General features: G+C 42.5%; 1 pseudogene across 1 annotated transcript in view; it reads right to left on the bottom strand.

Annotated features, from left to right (window-relative positions):
- Nucleotides 1–25122, bottom strand: part of LOC114258034 (ABC transporter C family member 12-like) — a 138717-nt pseudogene that overhangs the window by 87461 nt on the left and 26134 nt on the right. The window contains exons 4-7 of the transcript XR_014356960.1: nucleotides 9105–9581; nucleotides 6698–6868; nucleotides 6325–6364; nucleotides 5908–6064 (exon numbers count right to left, since the gene is read on the bottom strand). The product of XR_014356960.1 is annotated as an ABC transporter C family member 12-like (transcript). The remainder of the gene's footprint in view (nucleotides 1–5907; nucleotides 6065–6324; nucleotides 6365–6697; nucleotides 6869–9104; nucleotides 9582–25122) is intronic.

The following is a 25122-nucleotide window of genomic DNA, read 5'->3' as shown; positions in this document are numbered from 1 at the left end:
CACATCAATTTTTCTGATGTGACTTGCCAATAAATCTCAACCACACAATGTAGCACTCTAGGAAACTTTAGGGAAATTTCACTCTAGAGGATCCTTGGTGAAAAATTTGGGGAAAAAAATAGCCCCAACAAGGACTTCCGAAAAATGAATCAGTTTTTCCAAAAAATAAACAAAAATTGGAAAAACCCTCAAACAATCATCAAAAAAATTAAAATAAAATTATAGGGTGAAAACCCATCAAATTTCAACCATAGAGGATTTTTTATTTTTTTTTGGTTAGTATGGATGTCACTTTCCGTGAATCTGAGTCCTTTACTTCTCCTCTGCAATCTCCTCATGGGGAGAGTGTTATGGATGAGATTGCGGATGAGGAGATGGCATATCAGCATGAGTTATCATTTTTTCTTCCTAGTAAGCGGGTTGTTATTTGTGGTGAGGGAGAGCCTAATAGTCTTGATGTGGAGCCTGACATTGATGGTCGTTTGGACAAGGTTGATCTTAAAACTTATTCTTGGCGTTTGAAAGAACAAACTTCTCTTGTGCCACCAGACCAATCATCGTCCCTCATGTCGGTTCCAGATCCTGTTTCGACTGATTCTACAGATAATGCACCTCAGTCTATTCCTCCACTTGTAGTTGATAGTCCTGTTGTTAATGATTTGAGTCTTCCTACTGCTCTTAGAAAGAGGGTTAGGGCTTGTACTCAACGCCCCATTTCTAAATTTGTGTCATATGATTCATTGTCCTCTACATATCGTGCTTTTGTCTCGTCTCTGTCTTTTATGTGTATACTCCAAGGTTGGAAAGAAACTATCAATGATCCTAAGTGGAAAGTAGCTATGGTAGAAAAGATGTAAGCTTTAACACTCGGGAGTTGGTTCCTCTTCCTAGTGGAAAAAAACCTGTAGGGTGTAAGTGGATGTTCACCATTAAGTAGAAAACAGATGGAACAATTGAACGGTACAAAGCACGACTAGTGGCCAAGGGATTTACTCAGACATATGGCATTGATTATCAAGAAACCTTTGCTCATGTAGCAAAGATGAACTCCATTCGAGCTATTCTCTCATGTGCGGCTAATTTGGGATGGCCTTTACAACAGTTAGATGTGAAGAATTCATTTCTCCATGATGATTTAAAGGAGGCTTATATGGATGTACCACCAGGATTCTCATCTCAGTCTACAGTTGGGAAAGTTTGTAGGTTGAAAAAGGCTTTATATGGTTTGAAACAGTCTCCTCGAGCTTGGTTTGACAGATTCTTGAAGGCTATGTTGAGATTTGGGTATAAGCAAAGCAATGCAGACCACACAATGTTTGTCGAACGCAATGCAAATAAGGCAACTATGCTTATAGTATATGTGGATGACATAGTTGTGACAGGCAATGATGAAAAGGAAGTGACACATCTTAAGATGCTGTTGGCTAAGGAATTTGAGATACCTTGGTTTGTTGAGGTACGTTCTTGGGATTGAAATTTCCAGATCTGACAAAGGCATCTTTATTTCTCAAAGGAAGTATATCCCAGACCTTCTTAAGGAAACTGGCATGTTAGGCTGTAGACCTACTGATTCGCCAATTGAGGCTAATCACCATCTTTGTAGTAGTGTTAGTGATCTTGTGGAGAAGTAAAGGTACCACAAACTTGTGGGAAGTGTGACAACCCCGTCACTATTATGCTTTTAATCCTTTAATTTTGAATGTGCTTATGTGTTTAGTGTGAAATTGAATGCTAATTATTGTTTAAAATGATTGTTAGATTCATATCTGTTAGCCATAGGAATATCTGTTATGATTTCTGTTATAACCTGAAATTGAAGGCGTTAATGGCATTAGAAACCAAAACTGATTAGTTTAATGTGAATGGCATAGTTTTTAGAGCCTACTGGGAAGTTTGATGAAAATTTCATTCAGATTAAATTAATTAAAATTGAGTGGGATTAATTAACCTTAAGCATGCTTAATTAGTCTAAGTTAATTAAGTCTATATAAATATATATATGTTGAGAAGGTTATTAAGCTCATTTTTACACTCAAAAATTCTGAAATTACATTCTAGAGAGCGAGTGAGAGCAAGTTAGAGAGAGAGAAGCAAGAAAACTTGGAGAATTGAAGGTTTGTGAAGAGGAGTGCAAGATTTTGCTAGAATTGGTACAATTGAAGACTCTAGGTATGTGATTAATCCTTAATTTATGAATTGAAGTCATCAATATGTGTAATCAAGAAGATAATGAACTAAAATACAAGAAATGAGCTAACAATGATGAATTTGAAGCTAATTCATACATGCATGCATAGAAGAGTGTAGAATCATCATTTTGATCATGAGTTTTATTACCTATGTTAAGTTTAGAAATTGAATTCTGCATGCATCCATGAATTATGTTGTTTGGAACTCAATTTCATGTTTTGAAGTTTTGGAAAAGAATTTGAAGTCAATTGAGCCTTGCATGGTGAATTCGTGAAATTTTGAACATAAGGTTAGAAGTAGGTTTTGTATTCATGTTTTTGAAGGAGTTCATGCGTTTTAGAACATGTCATGCAAAGGTTTTTGGCATTGAACTTGTGTGTTGAAATTCAAACTGTGTTTTGGAAATTCCAGAATTCGACTGCATCGCTCAAGCGAACAAGTTGTCGCTCAAGCGTTCATCTCATGCATCTAATAGTTTTGCAAACATTTACAGTTGGCTCGAGCAACCGCCTTTTATTTTGCACTTTGGCTTGAGTGATCATCGAGCCTAGATTCGAACCATCCAGTACTTCTGCAACCCATGTGGTCCGCTCGAGCGACCAATGTTGCGCTCTAGCAAAGTGCCCTGTTTCAGCATATTTTGAAAAGTTATACTCTCATCATAATTCCATTCTCATCCCTTTCCGAGCACCCTCAGGCATGTATTGAACATCCTAAATGAATTAACGAGTTAGAACGAGACTTAGAAGAATTGAATAAGTTAATGATCGGTTCGATAATATGACTCAATGTGTGTATGTGCTTATGTGAATTGTAGGTTCATCTACGAGGACGTGTCAAAACCAAATTCTTCTTGTGAGTACTATCTTAGTAAAGATATTTTTATATATCTTATTTTCTAAATGATACCAACGTAGTAAGTTCTCCAAACTTATGATTTTGTGCTATGAATGAGCCTTCTATCTGTCTAATTCATAAAAGATTTGTAAATGTGATTGACAAGCATGAAAGCATATGATGGACCTAAGGTTCTGTACAATTGAAATGGGCCAAAGGTCGTTCTGAATATCTGAAAAAGAAGGACCTAAAGTCGTTCCGATTATTTGATTTTTCTGAATATCTGTTATGTGTTAACCCAATGGTCATTATACAGATAATTGATTAGACCCAAGGTCGTTTCAACAAGTATGATATGTTCTGTTCTATATCTCTGTTTATGTTGGATCCGAGGTCGTTCTGTCATGTATTGAACCCAAGGTCGTTCTGCTATGATACGAATTTAATATGTGAATGATTTTATTTAAGTATTAGAACTCATTCATATAACCTCTTTACTCTGATGTTATTCACTGGGCTTTCACTCACTCTGTCATATATATGTATGTACGTGAGCAGTGGGATGTCCAGCCCCAGTGAATCTGTGAAGTTTACTCTAATTTTTGTGGAGTTAGCCATGGAACACCTCACACATGAGGCTTTTGTTTTAATCTTTGTTTTTGATCTTTTATTTTCTTTTGTTGGTCATGTTTTACCATGTTTGTATATAAGTTTTGGTTTTGTTTGATAATGATGTATGAATGATCATAGACATGTGAGATCTTTATATATGTATGGGTGTGACTTATTAATGTATAAGAAGTTTTTTGTTCATGCCGTTTATGCACAAGCTTATTGGACAAATTTTATAATTCCGCTGCCACTTCTGGCCCCATATAATTAAATATGATTGGATTTCACTCTGAGGCCGTAGGTAATCTCATGATTACTGGCCGGTTATGATCCAAACCTCTAGGGGTGGGTTCGGGTCGTGATAGGAAGGCTTGTATATCTATCTCACAATCAATTTATGCATGATCCTCATGCACCTCATTTGGATGCAATGTGTTGCATTTTGAGATATCTTAAATTTGCTCCTGGAAAAGGGATTTTATTCTCCAATCATAGTAACTTGAGATTAGAGGCATTCACAGATACAGATTAGGCTAGTTCTATAGATGATAGGCTATCTACCTCCAGTTACTGTGCATTTGTGGAGGGAAATTTAGTGACATGGCGTAGTAAAAAGCAAGATGTAGTGTCCAGATCTAGAGCAGAGCCAGAATACAGGACTACAGCGCATGGTACATGTGAACTAATGTGGCTTCAATCCTTGTTGAGTGATGTAAGGTTTGTTTGCAGTGAACCCTTGGCACTGTATTATGACAACAAAGCTGCCATTAGTATTGCTCACAATCCTGTTCAGCATGACAGAACAAAGCATATTGAGATCGACAGACATTTCATCAAGGAAAAATTGAATAAGGGTTTAATATGTATGCCTTTTGTGAAATTTGAACACCAATTGGCTGATGTATTACTAAGAGTCTTAGTAGTAAGGTTTTTCACCCCATTTGCTACAAGTTGGGCATAAGAGATATCTTTGCACCAACTTAAGAGGGAGTGTTAAGTATTAGTGTCTAAGGATAGTTATGTCCTTCGTTCATTTAGTCTTTTTAAATAAATATGTGTAAGAGGGGAGAACCCAAATATTATCAATGTGTGCTAATAAACTCAACCATTCTCTTTTTTTCTTATTCATTTTATTCTTGTCTTTCTCTTATGCAAATCTAACAGAATCTTTCTAAATAATATTAATTTTCAAAAAATAAGTTCAGCTATTTTTTTGTTTAAATGTTAAAGAAAATTTAAACATTCATGTAATGTATCTACGATGTATCGTGTATGGTATATTGCATCATGTATCACAAGATATAGGTAGCTCTATTTACATGACAACTTTATCTCCTGATACCTTTTTTCCATTTACGCCCCATAAAAAATTCAAAAATCTTCACTTTATCTCTTTATACATCTCATAATTTAAACAAACCATCATCACTGACCTTTCATATCTCTTTAAACCCCCCGCACCTTTCCAAACCCCAACTCACACGCCCACCTCCGATCATCATCTTTGACCATTGTAGCTACTGTCTCAGACCACCGCAGACACAACTTCGCAGCCCTCCTCCACCACAACCTTTCCCCCCCACAACCTTTCTCCACCCCCAGCGACTACCAACTGCAGCCTCTACCCCTTGCAACACTCCCAAGCCCGACAACCACCACATCATTGCCATGCCCACCCTAGTGGCCACTGTGTCGCAGCCATCTCCACCCCACTGACCCCCAACCTCATAGCCCCACACACCTCCCTAAACTCAGATCTAGGGTTTTTAGAAAGGAGGAGTGGCAGTGGTTCATGACGGTCGCACGGTTGCAGTGGTGGTTCGTAGGGTTGGAGGGGGGGGCGGGGGGTTGTAGTGGTTCATAAGAGGGATGGCGAGTGCGGAAGAGTGTGTGGCGCTGGTGCAGTTGCGTGCGACAAAGGCAGTTGAGGCGGTGTTTGAGAAATTAGGGTCAATGATTTGTAGGATTGAGTTTTTGGTAATGTTACATAAGGAGAGAATTGTAATTAAAAAAACAAAAAGGAAATGAGGGGTGGAAGGAATTAAATTTGTGGTGTAAATAGAAGCACCCATAAGATACATATCAAATTGTAAGACACTAACCCTCCAAGACACACATGGATAGCATCTACTAATTTTCTAATTGAAGTCCATTCTCTGTCAAAAAAAAATCTTACTGGTAAGATTTCTTTATTATAGAACAAGAACTAGGCCATTTTCAACACTTTGGTATTCTTGGAAAAAACACTATATAATATTTACTACTTACTGGAAAATATGCTGGCATCCCTCTCTGGACAAACATGCTCTCCTCCAAGAAGTGCTTCATACTTGGTGTCGATAAGAGGGTCATTCCGTATTGGGACGTACCCCGGATAAGGATCCAATTGAGGAATGTAAACAAAAAGAAACACTCCAAACAGAACCTGCACTAGAACAAAAATTACATACCAATATCAGAGAGATTTTCTTTAGAGTGACTTAAAAATAAAACCAGAAACTTTAAAATCCAGACCATTTTGGTTTGAAAAATGTTATGCTTCCATACAATGCAGTCATCCTGATTTGGCATCAGCCTTCTGGATTTAAATTTTAGTGTCTAACAAGTATTGGCCAGTTTGTGTCAGCAAGAGATAATGAATCCCATGAGCCTAGAAGGATCAACATAGATACAAAAGCAACAAACCTGAATGAAAAGTGTGATGAGGTACATATGCAGCACAGATCTGCACAAATAAATACAATTATGAGTATGCATAAGCCACTGAAAGTTACAAAAGAGGAATTCCACACCAAAGCCACATGCATCCTAACCAAATAGTTCTTTAATTTTATATGCCAAAGCACAAGGATTGATTTTGTTTCTGATCTGACATTTTGATCAACTTGGGGAAGGAAAGAGTTTGAAAACTTAAGGGAAATGGAAATAAGTTTTGGAAATGCACAAAATAGAACAAGTGAGCAATCTAGGAGTAGTTTTTCAATCAGTAAATGAATTTCAAGCACAATACATAGGTACCAACAACAAAGGATTACAAATTTATTAAAAGTATACTGACCCTGTGTAGAAATCTGTAACTGAAAGAATGAGATTGAGCATCACAGCATCCCCCATATGCAGCTCCAAACCGAACATACCACCGGAACTCTCTGATGTAGATTCCAGTTTCTATTCCAAGCATAACCAACATGGAGCACCAAGCAAGAGCCACAATGATCAATGAAACCATCTGTAAGAGATAAGACATTATTTTACAAATAAAGTTGCATTAAACCATCACATCGCCTAAACAATTTATAATCTACATGCCATTAAAAATAAAATAAATAAATAAATAAATAAATAAATAAAACTGGGATAGACATTCCAACTAACATTGCAATTCATTAATGAGAAAATAAATAAAATAAATGATATTAATAACAACAATAAAAAAGGCGACCTAGTGCATGAGACTCTTGCTACAACAAGGTGGGAAGGGTAAGACGTCCACAGCCTTACTCCCATTTCTAAACTATTTCGACGACTCAAACTCACGACACCTTTTAATGCCAAAAGCAAAGTGCAAACCAAATTTTGATGTCATTACATTAGAAAACCTACAAACCAAAACTTAATTTTAAAAGCATGCTAAGCATTAAAGGAAGTCCTATCAAGGAAACTTCATCTCTAAATAAAAGAACACCCTATTTTGGTACTCATATACTTCAAAACATGATTGTAGTTAGAACCTGTTATCCTCCAAAGGTACCCATTACATACCCAAGTTGAACACTCAAGAAGCAAAAAAAAAAAAAAAAAGAAACATGTTTCGTCTCGTGTATCCAATGTGATGTGGTACAGGTATGGCATTTTTTTTAAGTACACGTGCTTCATATAGGGGGTACTAATGACAAGCTTTACTGTTGGGCCAAGCAGTCCTTAAAAACAACAACAACAACAACAATAATAATAATAATAATAAAGTGTGTCTTATTTCAAAGTTGTGACTTTTACTTTTACTCTTTTTGTCTCTTTGGTAAGTGTGAGAATGAAGTGATCATCTGATCTAAGAATAATTTCTACAGTCAGTTTGTCATTTTGAAATTGAGCACAGAAAATTTGAAAACAGAAGGGAAAAAAGAAAAAAAGAAAAATGTTCAGCTTATTCATGGTTGCCAAGACATTATAGATCAGCTTTAGTCTCTCTGTACCAAAATAGCAGAAATTAGAAACTAAGGCACCACAATGACCAAAGGCAAATGTCAATCAGTAACAGCCAAGATCCCATATAAGGGAAAAAGAGAAGCATAAAAAAAGGATCATCGATATAAAAAGTTATCGCAAAATAAATTTAGATATCTAACAACCAATGTCTTTAAATTGTCCAAAACCAATATCAAAGAGCATAATTCCTTTTCCTCTCATTCTAATCATAATAACTCTCCTTCAGCAATAGCATCACACTCCTAAATCCTTATGAGCCTCAACTTCAGTTTATATGTGAAATGAAGCATTCCATCCAATCCTTTAATCCCTAAAAACATCTTTTTGCACAAAAGAAGAGTATGGAATTTTTATAAAAGATAGATGCATGAGATGTACGGTACATAACTGGGAAGAACATGCAATCTATATGCAATGCCATTGGGGGGCAATACCTAATCACGTTTAGAAGATCGTGATAGAAGAAAAGCCAGTAATGGAGTGCCCTTTAATTGAGGTAAATGCAAGACCAAAATGCTATTTAGTGACTCTCTCGTCTCTAAAGATTTAAACCAAGCTATCATATCATATCTTCACAATACTATGTTCTTGTTTCTTGAATGCTTAAGATTAATGCAGATAAACTCAGCCACCACAAATTTTGATACTTCAGAATCAAGATTCCCTGACCCTTCCTCCCACAAACCCCCATTTGGAGCTAGGCATTGCATCAGCCATGTAAAATCATCTTGAGAATGCAAACTATGTCTCAAATGTAAATGTAAATGTCCATGAGGATGGCTAACTGAATCTTACTTGGCGTTGTAATGTTTTGAATTGTAAGCGCGGAAAAAAGATTGAAGGAAGTAACATTGTAAATCATGAACAAGATTTACATGGAGAAAAAGATTTTTTTCCTAGAAGAACTGTATTCACTAGGACTTACTTCACTTTAAAGCCCAAGTTCAGCTTTATTTGCTTTTAGAACCAAATACACATGAATGCTCTTCCATGGCAGATATTTTCATACTAAAAAATTACTCTCAACGTCTTAGGCAAATGTCTAACTTCGGCTGTCAATTAGCTGCACATTTATGGATGCCTCATAAGCTTGCATGTTGAAACACATAGGAGCCAAGATTACACATTTAACTAGTTAGATGCATTTAAAAGACAAGAAAAGTAACTATAAAATCCAGATCGCATATTATTCAAAGTAAAGGAATGTTAGAATCGAAAGAAAATTGTAAATAGAAACTGCATGATAGTAAACAACGAACCTCGAAGGGAGCAAGACCTGTCTGTCCTTCCAAGTTAAACAATGAAATGCCCATAACCAGTCTAAACAAAGGCTCAGCAGCACAATAACCAGCCAAGAGACCCAACACATAATTGTAGTATTTTGATCTGAGTTGGTACCTCTGGACTTTAAGATCATTTCTAATTAGCCGAATTCGGTAGAAGCACAGGCCCAGAAGAACCAAATGAGATATACAAACCACAACAGAGTCAATGCCACATGGTGTATAAGCACCAAAAGCACTATCTGTCACTGTTGCCCAAATCCCACCTTTAACTGGCTGACAATACCAAACCAAAGGCTCAAAACCCATTTTTAATTATGTTCACCACCAAAATTATTATTATTTTTCTTTGTAATACAGACACAAATAATTTTAAGTAGTAGAGTATTTAGGTATTTGATTGGGTGTTCTGTTCATCCAATCCTTCCAGAAATAACTCCCTGCACCTCTGCTCTGCAGTAATAGCAAACCATAAAGTCTTGAAATTAATTATTAAAAAAAGAAGAAGTCATATATATGCATATTAAAAATCAAACTTGTAACTCCACTGGCATAAATTGAACTCTACTTGGAACTAAAACAAACAAACAGGCATTGGTATCCACTTGACCCTCCCTTCTTTTGGTTTCCAAAAAAAGTTAGAAAACAGAAGAGAATACAAGAGAGTAAAACTCTATTGAAATATTTTCTGTTGTTTTTGGTTTCAGAAAATGGATATACAACAAACATGGAGATACAAACACACTCACTCAAAACAGCAACTGTCCAAAATGGAAATGTTGATCATTTGGGTACTGATATGGGTCTTAAAGCACTCAAAAATTCAAAACCCATGTTTTCTCTACAACCAAACAGAAACATGAAGAACAGTGAGCAAGAGAAAATACCTCTGAAACATTGCAACTTTAAGACTAGTAGATTGTTGTTAGCACCATAAATCTGCAATTTTTATTATTATTTATTATTTATATAATTGCAGGACATGTGGCATCCTCCTACTCATTTGGAGGTTATGAGAAGTTATGAAGGCATGGAGAGTTATGTGGCATTATGGGAATGAAGATGGAAGAGTTGGTAGTTTTAGGTGGTTATTGGGTAGTTATTGCTGGAAGTTTTTTCCTACAAATATTTGTCTTTAAATAGCCATTCATGGTTACATTGTAAAGGACCCAGAATTCAAATCAAAGACAATTGATTTCTATTTTTCTTGTCATTTTCCTTATCTTAGGAGTAGTTTAATATAGATTTCATTTATTTTCAGCATTTTCTTTTCGAAACATTTTATGCACTTCCTTTTCGAAGCATAGGAGTAGAGGTAAGTAATTATTACTTTGATTGTTCACTCAATCGTCTTTCTCCGTCCCTCTTTCTTCTTTTACTTTATCTTTTCTCTACACTTGACAATTTTGAAGTCGTCTTCATTGAGGCAAAAGAACCGTCAACGCAATCGCTTGACAATTGGCTTGAATTTAATCTGTAAGGATTTTTCAATCCTTACTGGCACGCTCACATTTATAATAATTTCCTTCGAAGGAAAAATAAGCCAACAATTTTTAGCACGCCCAGTGGGACGTCAAGTGTAATAAATGAAAAATGAATTGGATTTGTCCATTTCAAATAGCCTAGATGAAATTTATTGCCGTAAACCGGGAGTCCCGTGCTAGTTCCGTAAGTTTTCACAACTTACATCGGTCCCTCCCAGGGTGTTCGACGTGTTCCCCGGGCCTTCTCGTGACTGTGACACGATTTTGGGCCCCGACGGCTTATTTTCGAGCTTAAGTGTGAAAAAAAGTGCATTTTTCTATTTAGTTCTCAAACCGAGAGTCCCGTGCTAGTTCCGTAAGTCTTCGCAACTTACCTTGGACCCTCCCGAGGTGTTCGGGGCATTTCCCAGTCTTTCTCGTGACTGTTGCACGGTTTTGGCCTCCCCGGTTATCCTATTTCCAAGCTTAAGTGTGGAAAAAGTGTCTCTTTCCAACTTAGTTTTCAAACCGGGAGTCCCGCGCTAGTTCCGTAAGTTTTCACAACTCGCGTTCATCACTTCCGACGTGTTTGATGTGTTCCCGGCCCTTCTTGTGACTGTTACATGATTTTGGCCCCCCGATGGCCTACTTCCAAGCTCAAGTGTTAAAAAAGTGTATTTTCTGACCTAATTTTCAAATCGGGAGTCCCGTACTTGTTCGTTAAGTTTTCACAACTCAGATTGGTCCCTGCTGAGATGTTCGAGGTGTTCCCCAGGCCTTCTCGTCACTGTTACACGATTTTGGCCCGCCGAGGACTATTCTCAAGCTTAAGTGTGAAAATAGTACCTTTTCCGACCTAGTTTTCAAACCAGAAGTCCCGCGCTAGTTCCTTAAGTTTCCACAACTTACATTGGTTTCTCCCGAGGTGTTGGAGGGGTTCCATGGGCTTTCTCGGGACTGTTACAGGATTTTTGGGGGCCCTCGATGGCCTATTTTCAAACTTAAGTGTTTAGGAAGTGCATTTTTTGACTTAGTTTTTAAATCGGGAGTGCCATGCAAGTTCCGTAAGTTTCCACAACTCTCGTTGGTCCGTCCCTAGGTGTTTGAGGTGTTCCCTAGACCTTCTCTTGACTGTCACACGATTTTGGCCCCCCGATGGACTACTTTCAAGCTTAGGTGCGAGAAAAGTGCCGTTTCGGACTAAGTTTTCAAACCGGGAGTCCCGTGCTAGTTCCGTAAGTTTTCACAACTTACATTGGTCCCTCCCGGGGTGTTTGACGTGTTCCCCGGGCCTTCTCGTGACTGTTACACGATTTTGGCCCCTGACGGCTTATTTTCAAGCTTAAGTGTGAAAAAAGTGCATTTTTTGATTTAGTTCTCAAACCGAGAGTCCCGTGCTAGTTCCGTAAGTCTCCGCAACTTACCTTGGACCCTCCCAAGGTGTTTGGGGCATTTCCCGGCCCTTCTCGTGACTGTTACACGGTTTTGGCCCCCCCGGTGGTCCTATTTCCAAGCTTTAGTGTGGAAAAAGTGTCTCTCTCCAACTTAGTTTTCAAACCGGGGGTCCCGTGCTAGTTCCGTAAGTTTTCACAACTCGTGTTGGTCACTCCCGAAGTGTTTGAGGTGTTCCTGGCCCTTCTTGCGACTGTTACATGATTTTGGCCCCCCGATGGCCCACTTACAAGCTTAAATGTTAGAAAAGTGTATTTTCCGACCTAGTTTTCAAATCGGGAGTCCCGTGCCTGTTCGTTAAGTTTTCACAACTCAAATTGGTCCTTCCTGAGAAGTTCGAGGTGTTCCCCGGGCCTTCTCGTGACTGTTACAGGATTTCGGCCTGCCGAGGACTATTCTAAAGCTTAAGTGTGAAAATAGTACCTTTTCCGACCTAGTTTTCAAACCCGAAGTCCCGCGCTAGTTTCGTAAGTTTCCACAACTTGCAATGGTTTCTCCCGAAGTGTTGGCCGTGTTCCACGGGCCTTCTCGGGACTGTTATTGGATTTTAGGGGGCCCCCGATGGCCTATTTTCAAACTTAAGTGTTTAGGAAATGCATTTTTTTACTTAATTTTCAAACCGGGAGTCCCATGCGAGTTCCGTAAGTTTCCATAACTCGCGTTGGTCCCTCCCTAGGTGTTTAAAGCGGTGTTCCCTGGACCTTCTCTTGACTGTCACACGATTTTGGCCCCCCGATGGACTATTTTCAAGCTTAGGTGCGAGAAAAGTGTCGTTTCGGACTTAGTTTTCAAACCGGGAGTTCCGTGCTAATTCCGTAAGTTTTAACAACTTACATTGGTCCCTCCCGGGGTGTTTGACGTGTTCCTCGGGCCTTCTCGTGACTGTTACACGATTTTGGCCCCCGACGGCTTATTTTCGAGCTTAAGTGTGAAAAAAGTGCATTTTTTTATTTAGTTCTCAAACCGAGAGTCCCGTGCTAGTTCCGTAAGTCTTCACAACTTACCTTGGACCCTCCCGAGGTGTTTGGGGCATTTCCCGGTCCTTCTCGTGACTGTTACACGGTTTTGGCACCCCCGGCTGTCCTATTTCCAACCTTAAGTGTGGAAAAAATGTCTCTTTCCAACTTAGTTTTCAAACCGGGAGTCCCGTGCTAGTTCCGTAAGTTTTCACCACTCGCGTTGGTCACTCCCGAGGTGTTTGAAGTGTTCCCGGCCCTTCTTTAGACTGTTACATGAATTTGGCCCCCCGATTGCCTACCTCCAAGCTTAAGCGTTAGAAAAGTGTATTTTCCGACCTAGTTTTCAAATCGGGAGTACTGTGCCTGTTCGTTAAGTTTTCACAACTAGGTCGTAAAATGAACTTTATAACACTTAAGCTTGGAAGTAGGCCATCGAGGGGCCAAAATCATGTAACAGACGCAAGAAAGGCCGGGAACACATCAAACACCTCGGAAGTGACCAACGTGAGTCGTGAAAACTTACGGAACTAGCACGGGACTCCCGATTTGAAAACTAACTTGGAAAGAGACACTTTTTCCACACTTAAGCTTGGAAATAGGACCACCGGGGGTGCCAAAACCGTGTAACAATCACGAGAAGGACCAGGAAATGCCCCAAACACCTCGGGAGGGTCCAAGGTAAGTTGCGGAGACTTACGGAACTAGCACGAGAAGGCCCGTGGAACACGTCAAACACCCCGAGAGAGACCAATGTAAGTTGTGAAAACTTACGGAACTAGCACGGGACTCCTGGTTTGAAAACTAAGTCCGAAGCGGCACTTCTCTCGCACCTAAGCTTGAAAATAGTCCATCGGGGGGCCAAAATCGTGTGACAGTCAACAGAAGGTCCGGGGAACGCCGCAAACACCTAGGGAGGGACCAACGCAACTTGTGGAAACTTATGGAACTCGCATGGGAATCCCGGTTTGAAAACTAAGTCAAAAAATGCACTTCCTAAACACTTAAGTTTGAAAATAGGCCATCGGGGGCCCCCAAAAATCCCGTAACAGTCCCAAGAAGGCCCGTGGAACACCTCCAACACCTCGGGAGAAACCAATGTAAGTTGGGGAAACTTATGGGAACTAGCACGGGACTTAGGGTTTGAAAACTAGGTCGGAAAAGGTACTATTTTCACACTTAAGTTAGAGAATAGTCCTCGGCGGGCCGAAATCGTCTAACAGTCACGAGAAGGCCGGGGGAACACCTCGAACATCTCAGGAGGGACCAATTTGAGTTGTGAAAACTTAACGAACAGGCACGAGACTCCCAATTTGAAAACTAGGTTGGAAAATACACTTTTCAAACACTTAAGCTTGGAAGTAGGCCATTGGGGGGCCAAAATCATGTAATAGTCGCAAGAAGGGCCGGGAACACCTTAAACACCTCGGGAGTGACCAACGCGAGTTGTGAAAACTTACAGAACTATCCCGGTTTGAAAACTAAGTTAGAAAGAGACATTTTTTCCACACTTAAGATTGGAAATAGGAACACCGAGGTGGCCAAAACCGTGTAACAGTGACGAGAAGGACCGGGAAATGCCCCAAACACCTCGGGAGGGTCCAAGGCAAGTTGCGGAAACTTACGGAACTAGCACGGGACTCTCGGTTTGAAAACTAAATCAAAAAATGCACTTTTTTCACACTTAAGCACGAAAATAAGCCGTCGGGGGCCAAAATCGTGTAACAGTCACGAGTAGGCCCGGGGAATACGTCGAACACCCAGGAAGGGACCAATGTAAGTTGTGAAAACTTACGGAACTAGCACGGGACTCCCGATTTGAAAACTTAGTCCGAAACGACACTTTTCTCACACCTAAGCTTGAAAATAGTCCATCGGGGGGCCAAAATCGTGTGACAGTTAAGAGAAGGTCCGGGGAACACCGCTTTAAACACCTAAGGAGGGACCAACGCAAGTTGTGGAAAGTTACGGAACTCGCATGGGACCCCCCCCCCCCCCGATTTGAAAACTAAGTCAAAAAATGCACTTCCTAAACACTTAAGTTTTAAAATAGGCCATCGAGGGCCCCCCAAAATCCTGTAACATCCCGAGAAGGCCCGTGGAACACCTCCAACACCTCAGGAGAAACCAATGTAAGTTGTGAAAACTTAGGAACTTGCGCGAGACTTCCGGTTTGAAATCTAGGTCAGAAAAGGTACAATTTTAAAACTTAAGCTTGAGAATATGCCTCGGCGGGCCGAAATCATGTAATAGTCACGAGAAGGCCCGGGGAACACCTCGAACATCTCAACAGGGACCAATCTGAGTTGTGAAAACTTAACGAAGAGCAACGGGACTCCCGATTTGAAAACTAGGTCGGAAAATACACTTTTCTAACACTTAAGCCTAGAAGTAGGCCATCAGGGGGCCAAAATCATGTAATAGTCGCAAGAAGGGTCGGGAACACCTCAAACACCTCGGGAGTGACCAACGCGAGTTGTGAAAACTTACGAAACTAGCACGGGACTCCCGATTTGAAAACTAAGTTAGAAAGAGACACTTTTTCCACACTTAAGATTGGAAATAGGAACATCGAGATGGCCAAAACCGTGTAACAGTGACGAGAAGGACCAGGAAATGCCCCAAACACCTCGGGAGGGTCCAAGGCGAGTTGCGGAGACTTACGGAACTAGTACGGGACTCTCGGTTTGAGAACTAAATCAAAAAATGCACTTTTTTCACACTTAAGCATAAAAATAAGCCGTCGGGGGCCAAAATCGTGTAACAGTCACGAGTAGGCCCGGGAAACACGTCGAACACCCAGGGAGGGACCAATGTAAGTTGTGAAAACTTACGGAAAGCTTGAAAATAGTCCATCGGGGGGCCAAAATCGTGTGACAGTCAACAGAAGGTCCGGGGAACACCGCTTTAAACACCTAAGGAGGGACCAACGTAAGTTGTGGAAAGTTACGGAACTCGCATAGGACCCCCGATTTGAAAACTAAGTCAAAAAATACACTTCCTAAACACTTAAGTTTTAAAATAGGCCACCGGGGGGCCCCCAAAATCCTGTAACATCCCGAAAAGGCCCGTGGAACACCTCCAACACCTCAGGAGAAACCAATGTAAGTTGTGAAAACTTAGGAACTAGCGCGAGACTTCCGGATTGAAAACTAGGTCAGAAAGGTACAATTTTAAAACTTAAGCTTGAGAATAGGCCTCGGCGGGCCGAAATCGTGTAATAGTCACGAGAAGGCCCGGGGAACACCTCGAACATCTCAGTAGGGACCAATCTGAGTTGTGAAAACTTAATGAAGAGCAACGGGACTCCCGATTTGAAAACTAGGTCGGAAAATATACTTTTCTAACACTTAAGCTTTGAAGTAGGCCATCAGGGGGCCAAAATCATGTAATAGTCGCAAGAAGGGTCGGGAACACCTCAAACACCTCGGGAGTGACCAACGCAAGTTGTGAAAACTTACAGAACTAGCACGGGACTCCCGGTTTGAAAACTAAGTTGGAAAGAGACTTTTTCCACACTTAAGCTTGGAAAAAGGACCACCAAGGGGGGGCCAAAACCGTGTAACAGTCACAAGAAGGACCGGAAAATGCCCCAAACACCTCGGGAGGGTCCAAGGTAAGTTCCAGAGACTTACGGAACTAGCACGGGACTTTCGGTTTGAGAACTAAATCAAAAAATGTACTTTTTTCACACTTAAGCTCGAAAATAAGCCGACGGGGGCCAAAATCGTGAAACAGTCACGAGAAGGCCCGCGGAACACGTCAAACACCCCGGGAGGGACCAATGTAAGTTGTGAAAACTTACGGAACTAGCACAGGACTCCCGATTTGAAAACTAAGTCCGAAACGACACTTTTCTCGCACCTAAGTTTCAAAATAGTCCATTGGGGGGCTAAAATCGTGTGACAGTCAAGAGAAGGTCCGGGGAACACCGCTTTAAACACCTAGGGAGGGACCAACGTGAGGTGAGGAAACTTACGGAACTCGCATGGGACTCCCGATTTGAAAACTAAGTCAAAAAATGCAGTTCCTAAACACTTAAGTTTGAAAATAGGCCATCGGGGACCCCCCAAAATCCTATAACAGTCCCGAGAAGGCCCGTGGAACACCTCCAACACCTCGGGAAAAACCAATGTAAGTTGTGGAAACTTACGGAACTAGCACGGGACTGCCGGTATGAAAACGAGATGGGAAAAGGTACTATTTTCACACTTAAGTTTGAGAATAGGCCTCGGCGGGCCGAAATTGTGTGTAACAGTCACGAGAAGGCCCGGGGAACACCTCGAACATCTCAGGAGGGACCATTTTGAGTTGTGAAAACTTAACGAACTGGCACGGGACTCCCGATTTGAAAACTAAGTTGGAAAGAGACACTTTTTTCACACATACGCTTGGAAATAGGACCACCGGGGGGGGCAAAACTGTGTAACAGTCACAAGAAGGACCGGGAAATGCCCCAAACACCTTTGGAGGGTCCAAGGGAAGTTGCGGAGACATACGGAACTAGCATGGGACTTTCGGTTTGAGAACTAAATCAAAAAATGCACTTTTTTCACACTTAAGCACGAAAATAAGCCGTCCGGGGCCAAAACCGTGTAACATTCACGAGGAGGCCCGGGGAACACGTCGAACACCCCGGGAGGGACCAATATAAGTTGTGAAAACTTACAGAACTAGCACGGGACTCCCGATTAGAAAACTAAGTCCAAAACGGCACTTTTCTCGCACCTAAGCTTGAAAATAGTCCATCAGGAGGCCAAAATCGTGTGACAGTCAAGAGAAAGTCCGGGGAACACTGCTTTAAACACCTAGGGAGGGACCAAATCGGGGAACACCGCTTTAAACACCTAGGGAGGGACCAAATCGAGTTGTGAAAACTTACGGAACTCGCAAAGGACCCCCGGTTTGAAAACTAAGTCGAAAAATGCACTTCCTAAACACTTAAGTTCGAAAATAAGCCATCTGGGCCCCCCCAAAATCCTGTAACAGTCCCGAGAAGGCCCGTGAAACACCTCCAACACCTCAGGAGAAACCAATGTAAGTTGTGAAAACTTACGGAACTAGCGCGGGACTTCTGGTTTGAAAACGATGTGGGAAAAGGTACTATTTTCAAACTTAAGCTTGTGAATAGGCCTCGGAAGGCCGAAATCGTGTAACAGTCACGAGAAGGCCCGGGGAACACCATGAACATCTCAGGAGGGACCAATTTGAGTTGTCAAAACTTAATGAACAGGCACGAGACTCCCGATTTGAAAACTAGGTCAGAAAATTCACTTTTCTAAAGCTTAAACTTGGAACAGTCACAAGAAGGGCCGGGAACACCTTAAACACCTTGGGAGTGACCAACGCGAGTTGTGAAAACTTACGGAACTAGCATGGGACTCCCGGTTTGAAAACTAAGTTAGAAAGAGACACTTTTTCCACACTTAAGCTTGGAAATAGGAACACCGGGGTGCCAAAACCGTGTAACAGTGACGAGAAGGACCGGGAAATGCCCCAAACACCTCGGGAGGGTCCAAGGTAAGTTGCGGAGACTTACAGAACTAGCACGGGACTCCCAGTTTGAAAACTTAGTCCGAAACGGCACTTTTCTCACACCTAAGCTTGAAAATCGTGTGACAGTCAAGAGAAGGTCCGGGGAACACCGCTTTAACCACCTAGGGGGGGACCAACGCAAGTTTTGGAAAGTTACGGAACTCGCATGGGACCCTCGGTTTGAAAACTAAGTCAAAAAATGTACTTCCTAAACACTTAAGTTTGAAAATAGGCCATCGGGGGCCTCCCAAAATCCTGTAACATCCCGAGAAGGCTCGTCGAACACCTCCAACACCTCGGGAGAAACCAATGTAAGTTGTGAAAACTTATGAAACTAGCGCGAGACTTCCGGTTTGAAAACTAGGTCAGAAAAGGTACAATTTGAAAACTTAAGCTTGAGAATAGGCCTCGGCGTAATAGTCACGAGAAGGCCCGGGGAACATCTCGAACATCTCAGCAGGGACCAATCTGAGTGTTGAAAACTTAACGAAGAGGCACGGGACTCCCGATTTGAAAACTAGGTCGGAAAATACACTTTTCAAACACTTAAGCCTGGAAGTAGGCCATCGGGGGCCAAAATCATGTAACAGACGCAAGAAGGGCCGGGAACACCTCAAACACCTCGGGAGTGACCAACGCGAGTTGTGAAAACTTACGGAACTAGCACGGGACTCCCGGTTTGAAAACTAAGTTGGAAAGACACACTTTTTCCACACTTAAGCTAGGAAAAAGGACCACCGGATGGGGCCCAAAACCCTGAAACAGTCACGAGAAGGACCGGGAAATGCCCCAAACACCTCGGGAGGGTCCAAGGTAAGTTCCGGAGACTTACGGAACTAGCACGGGACTCTCGGTTTGAGAACTAAATCAAAAAATGTATTTTTTTCACACTTAAGCTCGAAAATAAGCCGTCGGGGGCCAAAATCGTGTAACAGTCACGAGAAGGCCCGGGGAACACCTTGAACATCTCAGGAGGGACCATTTTGAGTGGTGAAAACTTACCGAACAGGCACGGGACTCCCGATTTGAAAACTAAGTTGGAAAGAGACACTTTTTTCACACATACGCTTGGAAATAGGACCGCCGTGGGGGGACAAAACTATGTAACAGTCACAAGAAGGACCGGAAAATGCCCCAAACACCTCGGGAGGGTCCAAGGGAAGTTGCGGAGACTTACGGAACTAGCACGGGACTCTCGGTTTGAGAACTAAATCAAAAAATGCACTTTTTCCACACTTAAGCTAGAAAATAAGCCGTCCGGGGCCAAAATCGTGTAACATTAACGAGAAGTGCCGGGGAACACGTCGAACACCCCGGTAGGGACCAATGTAAGTTGTGAAAACTTACGGAACTAGCACGGGACTCCCGGTTGGAAAACTGAGTCCAAAACGGCACTTTTCTCGCACCTAAGTTTGAAAATAGTCCATCAGGGGGCCAAAATCGTGTGACAGTCAAGAGAAGATCCGGGGAACACCACTTTAAACACCTAGGGAGGGACCAACGCGAGTTGTGGAAACTTACGGAACTCGTATAGGAATCCTGGTTTGAAAACTAAGTAAGAAAATGCACTTCTTAAACATTTAACTTTGAAAATACGCCATCGGGGGCCCCCAAAAATCTGTAACAGTCCCGAGAAGGCCCGTGGAACACCTCTAACACCTCGGGAGAAACCAATTTAAGTTGTACAAACTTACGGAACTAGTGCGGGACTTCCGGTTTGAAAACGAGGTGGGAAAAGGTACTATTTTCACACTTAAGCTTGCGAGGTGGGAAAAGGTACTATTTTCACACTTAAGCTTGAGAATACTTCTCGGCGGGCCGAAGTCGTGTAACAATCAAGAGAAGGCCCGAGGAACACCTCGAACATCTCAGGAGGGACCAATTTGAGTTGTGAAAACTTAACGAAGAGGCACAGGACTCCCGATTTGAAAACTAGGTCGAAAAATACACTTGTCTAACACTTAAGCCTGGAAGTAGGCCATCAGGGGGCCAAAATCATGTAACAGTCGCAAGAAGGGCCGGGAACACCTCAAACAACTCAGGAGTGACCAACGTGAGTTGTGAAAGCTTATGGAACTAGCACGGGAGTCCCGGTTTGAAAACTAAGTTGGAAAGAGACACTTTTTCCACACTTAAGCTTGGAAATAGGACCACCGGGGGGGGGCCAAAACCGTGTAACAATCACGACAAGGACCGAGAAATGCCCCAAACACCTCGGGAGGGTCCAAGGTAAGTTGCAGAGAGTTACGGAACTAGCACGGGACTCTCGGTTTGAGAACTAAATCAAAAAATACACTTTTTTCACACTTAAGCTCGAAAATAAGTCATCGGGGGCCAAAATCGTGTAATAGTCACAACAAGGCCCGGGGAACACGTCGAACACCCAGGGAAGGAGCAATGTAAGTTGTGAAAACTTACGGAACTAGCACGCGACTCCCGGTTTGAAAACTTAGTCCGAAACAGCACTTTTCTCGCTCCTAAGCTTGAAAATAGTCCATCGATGGGCCAAAATCGTGTGATAGTCAAGAGAAGGTCCGGGGAACACCGCTTTAAACACCTAAGGAGGGACCAACGCGAGTTGTGGAAAGTTACGGAACTCGCATGGGACTCCCGGTTTGAAAACTAAGTAAAAAAATGCACTTCCTAAACACTTAAGTTTGAAAATAGGCCATCTGGGGAGCCCTAAAATCCTCTAACAGTCCCGAGAAGGCCCGTGGAACACCTCCAACACCTCGGGAGAAACCAATGTAAGTTGTGGAAAATTAAGGAACAAGCGCGGGACTTCCGGTTTGAAAACGAGATGGGAAAAGGTACTATTTTCACACTTAAGCTTGAGAATAGTTCTCAGCGGGCCGAAATCGTGTAACAGTCATGAGAAGGTCCGGGGAACACCTCGAACATCTCAGGAGGGACCAATTTGAGTTGTGAAAACTTAACGAACAGGCACGGGACTCCCGATTTGAAAATTAGGTCGGAAAATACACTTTTCAAACACTTAAGCTTGGAAATAGGCCATTAGGGGGGCAAAATTATGTAACAGTCGCAAGAAGGGCCGAGAACACGTCAAACACCTCGGGAGTGACCAACGCGAGTTGTGAAAATTACGGAACTAGCACGGGATACCCGGTTTGAAAACTAAGTTGGAAATGGACACTTTCTCCACACTCAAGCTTGGAAAAAGGACCACCGGGAGGGGGCCAAAACCGTGTAACAGTCACGAGAAGGACCGGGAAATGCCCCAAACACCTCGGGAGGGTCCAAGGTATGTTGCGGAGACTTACGGAACTAGCACGGGACTCTCGGTTTGACAACTAAATCAAAAAATGCACTTTTTTCACACTTCAGCTCGAAAATAAGCCGTCGGGGGCCAAAATCGTGTAACAGTCACGAGAAAGCCCGGGGAACACGTCAAGCACCCCGGGAGGGACCAATGTAAGTTGTGAAAACTTACGGAACTAGCACGGGGCTCCCGGTTTGAAAACTAAGTCCAAAACGACACTTTTCTCCAACCTAAGATTGAAAATAGTCCATCGGGAGGCCAAAATCATGTGACAGTCAAGAGAAGGTCCGGGAACATTGCTTTAAACACCTAGGGAGGGACCAACGCGAGTTGTGGAAAGTTACGGAACTCGTATTGGACCCCCAGTTTGAAAACTAAGTCAAAAAATGCACTTCCTAAACACTTAAGTTTGAAAATATGCCATCAATGGCCCACCAAAATCCTGTAACAATCCCGAGAAGGCCCGTGGTACACCTCCAACAACTCGGGAGAAACCAATGTAAGTTGTGAAAACTTACGGAACTAGCACGGGAGTTCCGGTTTGAAAACGAGGTGGGAAAAGGTACTATTTTCACACTTAAGCTTGAGAATAGGCCTCGGCGGGCCAAAATCGTGTAACAGTCACGAGTAGGCCCGGGGAACACCTCGAACATCCCAGGAGGGACCAATTTGAGTCGTGAAAACTTAACGAAGAGGCACGGGACTCCCGATTTGAAAACCAGGTCGGAAAATACACTTTTCTAACACCTCGGGAGTGACCAACGCGAGTTGTGAAAACTTACGAAACTAGCTCGGGACTCCCGAAATGAAAACTAAGTTGGAAAAAGACACTTTTTCCACACTTAAGCTTGGAAATAGGACCACCGGGGTGGGTGCCAAAACCTTGTAACAATCACGAGAATGACCGGGAAATGCACTTTTTTCACACTTAAGCTCGAAAATAAGCCGTCGGGGGCCAAAATCGTGTAACAGTCACGAGAAGGCCCGGTGAACACGTCAAACACACCGGGAGAGACCAATGTAAGTTGTGAAAACTTACGGAACTAGTACCGGACTCCCGGTTTGAAAACTAAGTCCGAAACGACACTTTTCTCGCACCTAAGCTTAATAGTCCATCGGGGGGGGCCAAAAATCGTGCGACAGTCAAGAGAAGGACTGGGGAACACTGCTTTAAACACCTAGGGAGGGAGTTATAGAAACTTACGGAACTCGCATGGGACTCCCGGTTTGAAAACTAAGTCAAAAAATGCACTTCCTAAACACTTAAGTTTGAAAATAGGCCATCGGGGGAGCCCTAAAATCCTCTAACAGTCCCGAGAAGGCCCGTGGAACATCTCCAACACCTCGGGAGAAACCAATGTAAGTTGTGGAAAATTAAGGAACTAGCGCGGGAATTCCGGTTTGAAAACGAGTTTGGAAAAGGTACTATTTTCACACTTAAGCTTGAGAATAGTTCTTGGCGGGCCGAAATCGTGTAACAGTGACGAGAAGGCCCGGGGAACACCTTGAACATCTCAGGAGGGACCAATTTGAGTTGTGAAAACTTAACGAACAGGCACGCGACTGCTGATTTGAAAATTAGGTCGGAAAATACACTTTTCTAACCCATAAGCTTGGAAGTAGGCCATCGGGGGGCCAAAATCATGTAACAGCCGCAAAAAGGGCCGGGAACACCACAAAAATCCTCGGGAGTGACCAGCGCGAGTTGTGAAAACTTACGGAAGTAGCACGGGACACCCGGTTTGAAAACTAAGTTGGAAAAAGACACTTTCCACACTTAACCTTGGAAATAGAACAACCGGGGGTGCCAAAATCGTGTAACAGTCACAAGAAGTACCAAGAAATGACCCAAACACCTTGGGAGGGTCCAAGCCAAGTTTCGGAGACTTACGGAACTAGCACGGGACTCTCGGTTTGAGAACTAAATCAAAAAATGCACTTTTTTCACACTAAAGCTCGAAAATAAGCCGTCGGGGGCCAAAATCGTGTAACATCAACGAGGGACCAATGTAAGTTGTGAAAACTTACGGAACTAGCACGGGACTCCCGGATTGAAAACTAAGTCCGAAACGACACTTTTCTCGCACTTAAGCATGAAAATAGTCCATCGGGGGGGCAAAATCATGTGACAGTCAAGAAACGGTCCGGGGAACACCGCAAACACCTAGGGAGGGGCTAACGCGAGTTGTGCAAACTTATGGAACTCGCATGGGACACCCGGTTTGAAAACTAAGTCAAAAAATGCACTTCCTAAACACCTAAAGTTTGAAAATAGGCCATCGGAGGGCCCCCAAAATCCTGTAACAGTCAGGAGAAGGCCCGTGGAACATCTCCAACACCACGGGAGAAACCAATGTAAGTTGTGGAAACTTATGGAATTAGCGCAGGACTTCGGGTTTGAAAACTAGGTCGGAAAAGGAATTATTTTCACACTTAAGTTTTAGAATAGTCCTCGGCGGGCCAAAATCGTGTAACAGTCACGAGAAGGCCAGGGGAACACCTCGAACATATCAGGAGGGACCAATTTGAGTTATGAAAACTTAACGAATAGGCACGGGATTATTCAAGCTTAAGTGTGAAAAAAGTGCATTTTTTGATTTAGTTGTCAAAACGAGAGTCCTGTGCTAGTTCCGTAAGTCTCCGAAAATTACCTTGGACCCTCCCGAGGTGTTTGGGGCATTTCCCGGTCCTTCTCGTGACTGTTGCACGGTTTTGGCAACCCCGGTGGTCCGATTTCCAAGCTTAAGTGTGGAAAAAGTGTGTCTTTCCAACTTAGTTTTCAAACCAGGAGTCTCGTGCTAGTTCCGTAAGTTTTCACAACTCGCGTTGGTCACTCCCGAGGTTTTTGAGGTGTTCCCGGCCCTTTTTGCGACTGTTACACGATTTTGGCCCTCCGACGGCCTACTTCCAAGCTTAAGTGTTAGAAAAGTGTATTTTCCGACCTAGTTTTCAAATCGGGAGTCTCGTGCCTGTTCGTTAAGTTTTCACAACTCAAATTTGAAAACTAGGTCGGAAAATGCACTTTTCTAACACTTAAGCTGGGAAGTAGGCCATCAGGGGGCCAAAATCATGTAACAGTCGCAAGAAGGGCCGGGAACATATCAAACACCTCGGGAGTGACCAACGCGAGTTGTGAAAACTTACAAAACTAGCTCGGGACTCCCGAAATGAAACCTAAGTTGGAAAGACACTTTTTCCACACTTAAGCTTGGAAATAGGACCACCGGGGGGGGTGCCAAAACCTTGTAACAATCACGAGAATGACCGGGAAATGCCCCAAACACCTTAGGAGGGCCCAAGGTAAGTTA

This window comes from Camellia sinensis, chromosome 15, assembly GCF_055761805.1.
Source record: "Camellia sinensis isolate YWXY chromosome 15, ASM5576180v1, whole genome shotgun sequence".
NCBI classification, from domain to species: Eukaryota; Viridiplantae; Streptophyta; class Magnoliopsida; order Ericales; family Theaceae; genus Camellia; species Camellia sinensis.
This window is presented reverse-complemented; position numbering and strand designations above follow the sequence as displayed.